Source organism: Callorhinus ursinus, unplaced genomic scaffold (genome assembly GCF_003265705.2).
Source record: "Callorhinus ursinus isolate GAN/ISIS: 27379988/994484 unplaced genomic scaffold, GSC_fseal_2.0 scaffold92, whole genome shotgun sequence".
NCBI lineage: Eukaryota > Metazoa > Chordata > Mammalia > Carnivora > Otariidae > Callorhinus > Callorhinus ursinus.
The window spans coordinates 1753447-1758697 of record NW_027397154.1 but is presented as its reverse complement, the minus strand read 5'-3'; the positions used below and the strand labels follow the sequence as shown (position 1 = coordinate 1758697).

General features: G+C 44.5%; 1 long non-coding RNA gene across 2 annotated transcripts; it reads right to left on the bottom strand.

Annotated features, from left to right (window-relative positions):
* Window positions 1-2267: 2267 nt before the first annotated feature.
* LOC112813789 (uncharacterized) lies at window positions 2268-4986 on the bottom strand. 2 transcript variants are annotated; one of them, XR_003205574.2, is made up of 2 exons: window positions 4857-4986; window positions 2268-4156 (listed from the first exon to the last, which is right to left on the bottom strand). It is a non-coding gene; the product is annotated as an uncharacterized lncRNA (long non-coding RNA). The 2 variants fall into 2 exon arrangements; XR_012376947.1 differs by having other exon boundaries at window positions 4812-4938.
* Between the last annotated feature and the right edge of the window lie 265 nt (window positions 4987-5251).

The window sequence follows — 5251 nt, the reverse complement described above, 5'->3', positions numbered from 1 at the left end:
TCACACAGAAGGCAACGTTTGAGCCCAAATGAAAGAAGCCACACACAGAAGTACGTGTTGTAGAATCCCATTTACGGGAGGTTTTAGAACAGCAGAACTAGTCTATGGGGATGACAGACCTTAGAGCAGGGGTGGCCTCTGGGGACAGGGATGGCTAGGAAGGGGCATGAGGGAACTCTCTGGGGTGATGGAAATGTTCTATTTTCCTGATTTGGATGGTGACTGGGCATATATTTGTCGTATTTGTCCATATTTGTTGAAATATTTGCTGTCTATTGTATATAAATGTATCGTAATAAAAAAGAGTCGTAGGGAAACAGTGGGCTGAGGGAACTGGAAGGAGCTAAACTCATCCTCCTGGCTACACGCCGAAGAGCTGCCAGTAGGACAAGACAGATCAGCAGCCACAGATAAACACCGCCCTGCGGAGGGGCACGGGTATGCCAAGAACATAACATTGTGAGGATTACACATACATTTCAACCTCAGTTCCATAGAACAGGCTTTGATATTCTAACAAATTACTTTAAAAAGGAAAAATATATGATATATACACTCATGTAATATAAAATAAAACATAGGCCTTCATCTAATTCAAACTGATTTTATTTAAAACATTACACAATATTTTCATCAAATATTTTGTTAAAATTGGAAATAAAACTGATTATTAGCTTTTTAAGGTAATTAAAAAAGCAAAACATAAAATACTATAATACAGAATGAAGAAAAAACATTTTAAAACTTACAAGCAAAGGAAGAAATCAGAAAGTACAAAATTTGTCTACAGAATAATGAAAAATAGGTTTTGTATGTTTAATGAAAAAGCCAAAAGTAGATGGCAAACAACAAATTAGAAAAATATTCACAGCAAATAAAGTTTTTTGTTTGTTTTTATCATGAGCACATACTCAGGTTTTTTTTAGGGACTTTGTATAATTTATAAAAAAAATAAATGCAATTAAGTGAATAGACAAATATTAACTGAGAATTTTAAAAAATAGAAATAAAAATGATAAGCATATGCAAAAAGAATTCAAACTTAATCATAACAAAAGATGCATATTAAAGCCAGACAATGTAGCAAAGCTTTTCCTTTTTTAGTTAAAATACCCAGTCTGGGGTAGGCAGGCTGGGGCAGGCACAGAGAGCGCTGGGTGTGGACACGGGGACTCACTTTTCTGGAAGCGTGTCAGGACTACGCCTGCTCCGTGCACCGCAGCAGGTGGAGGTAAGTGTGGGCTTAAACACTAGCCCCCACCTCCCCAAGTCTCCAATGCTACCAGAACTTGTTAAAAGAAGAAACAAAAGGGAATGGGCGTGGGTAGGGTTCCTGCAAGGGAAGGCACAGTAACCTGGAAAGACGGACGTGCTCTGCGGGGTGCTGGGCACAGATGTGGGCCTTCCCTGGGAGAGGCCGGGAGACCAACACCTGAGCAGCCCTGTCCTGCCAGCTCCCCCCCGCCCCCAGGCAGGGCAGCTCTGTGTCCCTGGGAGCAGTGGTGGGTGCAGCAGAAGCACCCTGGCCACAGGAGGGGAGAGGAGGAGTGTGGATAGGCATGCAGAGCGTGGCTGCATTTGGGCGACAACCAAACGACCACATATAGAGGGAGGTCTATATATCAATACTGTGTATACACACATGGGTATGTAGATATAATTTCATTTCTTTAATGGCCACAACTAAAATCCTCCTCAGGAAGGTGAATAACACAGGCAGTAGGTCCACCTCTGGAGGGTGAGATGAGCTGCATGGAGGGGTCTCATTCCTTGCAGAATTTTCTAATTGGGATTTTTTCCCCAAAGATTTTAAGTAATCTCCACACCCAATGTGGGGCTAGAACTCTGCTCTCCCCCAAGAGTTGACCGTTCCTCTGACTGAGCCAGCCAGGCGTCCCTCTAATTGGGATTTTTCAGCGTTTCTTGAGTGTTTTGGTATTTAAAAAGAAAAAAAAGTTTTAAAGTTCACAACCCTGTTCCCAAAACTCCAGTCGAAGAATGAGTTATTTATAAAAGGCTTAGGACAGTGCCTGGCACCTTGTAAGTGCTCAAATAAATGTTTTAAAAATAAATACCCTACGGAAAAGGACTCAAACTATGGAAAAAGCCTCCACATACAACCTATCACAGTTCAGAAAGGGTTGAGTATGGAGGGAAACATTTCAAGGGGTGGAATTCCATGTGGCTTCTCCTTGGGGCCTGACCCTTGGCCTCTGCAGGGACCTGGGGAGAGGTTCTGCCTTTCCAGGGTGGGCTCGCAGTACTGGAGTTTACAGAATTTACAGTGAAAACTGTATCTATCGTGCAGACTGGAATCCTCATCAACACGATGTCAGCGGTTTCTCCCTGTGGGCAGATTTTCATTCATTCATTTAATAAACATTTATTAAGCACAAAGCATGTGCAGGCACTGTCCTAGGTCCTAGAGACACAGCAGTAAATGAAACAAAACCTCTTTTCCTCGTTATTTTCATGAAGTTGATGTTCTAACAAGGAGAGATAGGCAATAAACAAATCAATATACATCAACTGGTTATAAGTGCTAAGAAGAGAAATAATGCCAACTAAGGATGGGAGTGACCAAATCAGGTGTTTACCCATGAGCAGGAGAGAAGGGGGCCTAACTCACTGATGGAGGTCAAGGACGGCTTCTGGGAGGAGAAGCATAACCTGAGTCCAGAAGGCAGTCAGTCGGATGAAGCTGTGGGGAAGGGCGGATGCAACCGCCACACAGGTGTGGAGGGGTTAGGAGGCTCAGGGTCAGTGTCAGTGCCACAACACAGCAACAACTCGACGGACACACAAAACCAGGGGGATTCGTTCCAGTCGGAAGGCTTTGGAAGGACCTCAAAGAGGTGGGATATGAGCATGCGCGCACATGCACACAGTAGTCATCCCATGTGGTTATGCAGGAGCAGGTTACTCCTTCATCCCAGGAGTGGGCCTGTGACACAGACCTGACCAACCATGGCATCCGTGTCTCCTTGGCCACTGAGATTAGTTTACAATGCAGAAGAGAACTGTAAAGTCACCCGCTTGGGGCTGCCAGTGCTCAGCTTTTTCAGCATGTCTACAGAAGGCAGCAGGAGAAAATGAGGTCAATAAATGAGAAAGGCAGGGCCAAGAGGGTCTTCATGACATTCTTTGAGCCTTATGATCCAGCCATACCTGAAGCTCATCTTTGGACTTCCTAGTTAAATGATCACAGGAGGTTGGGGGACTCTTTTTTGCTTAAGTTTATACTGGGTTTCTGCCATTCACAACTGGATTAATATACCCTTTTTTGGGCGAAAGAGCTTCACTGTGTATGTCGTGATGATGGGGTACAAGGGTAATGGAGGATAGATTATGTGAGAGTTTCTCCCATTAAGTTTGATAAAGACAGTGAAATAGGTGGCTTCGAGGCATCCGGGAGGGTACAGAAGCAGCAACGACAGGTCCTTAGGTGTGTGTGTAAGTTACAGTCTATATGGATGAGTAATATAAACCTGTGAGTTTATATAATCCACTCTATGGCCCTAAGTCATCTTCAGAGAACTAACACGGAACAGCTGATCAAGGACACCAAGAATATCTATTTAAAACCAGTTTACTATTCCCACATTAATGCACATCAGTCACAGGTCTTTCCCAAATATTTAATGTTGCCACAAACTTAATATTTTGAACTCTTTACCCTATAACCAAACAATCATCCAGTGTTCTCTAGAAAACTTAATTCGGACAGCTAGACCCATTATGGTCCAATTCTAACAGATGTTAGAGCAAAATAAACTGCTGTTTCTCAAGAGGTCACTACAGATGCCCGAAGCTCAGGTCCTCTTGTTCACATATTTGAAAACTCTAATCGGTTGGTCACAGACAATACCAATCTCAGACTAAAATACAGCTTCAAATCTTTAAATCCATGAACAAGAAAGATGCTCACATTACACCATTACCGTATAAAGCTAGAACAGCTAGCTAAGGAAGCCTTTGTGTATTAAGCAATGGGTCTCATTCCAGCAGAAATAACAATACCTCAAGATTTTTTCTTCTTTCCACAGGTATTTACCAAATACCTACTGTGTGCCCACGATCCCAGCACTGTGTGCCCATGAGCCTTTCCTTTTTCTCTGGGTGAAAAGGCCAAATCTCGGTTCACATCTGGACAATGCTGGGTAAAATGTAAAATAAAAGATAATTTATCACTGAACAATTTGAAATATTATTCTTTCAGCAAATACTGGCCCTCTGAACTCTGCTTATGCTTCCCTTGCCCCATTACCCCAGGTTCACGATGCTAGGACTGTAGTCACTGAGAAAGAACAAGCCCGAGAAGCCTGGGTTCCAGTTCCAGTTCTGCCATTAATTAGCGTCGGGATTTTGGCCGAGACTAATCTTCTGGATCTGAACAATGGGGATATGCTTACTTATTGCACTGGGTTGCAGGAGGTATTAAATCAGTGGATGTAAAGTGTTCTGTACAGTGTGAGGCACATACCAAGTGCTCAATAAAGAGAAGCTGTAATTAAACGAGGCCTTAACCTCTTTCCAGTTGTAAAATTTTATGAGGTCTTTAGTAGAGAGATTATGGATTTTGAGATTCCTCCTTCTACTACCCTCCCCCCCCACCGCCCCGTCTGCTTCATCACATCTGGCAGAATGGCAAACACCCAAAATAGCAAAAAGTTCCCCCCTTCTCAATCAGCTGTACCCATGGGAAGCCCTCAGCAAGGGAGCAAGTTCAAGTGCCTGGGTGCTGTACCCTTACTAATAATAGCTGGACGCCTCAAATTCTGACAATAGCCCTGCGAGGTGGACATAATTACCCTCATTTGGTCGGTAAGCGCGAGCGGGAGGAGTTAACAACTCACTGAATGTGACACCGACGGCAAACGGCAGACCTGACTCCAAAGTTCACGCCCATTTCCACTCTTACTCCTCCGCTTCCCATACAGCAAGCACGCAACTGTTTGTTTAAATAACGAACAAGATATTTCGGGAGCTCTGCAACGATGGGAACGTGCCTTCTTTGGTAAGGAGAGAAGTTGGCACCATCACTCTCGTTCGCTCGGCAACCTGAGGCTCCTGCGTTCTGCGCTCCCCGTCACCTACCGCCCCCCTCCCCGGCGGCAGCACAGGCCTCTGGGCGCGAGCGTGCGGCCCAAGCAGCTCAGCCTCCGCCGTCTCTGCCAAACGCCTGCTGGGGCTCCCCCGCGCTGCACTGAAGACCCAATGGCAGGTATCCCTTTTTGAAAGGCAGGTCTCC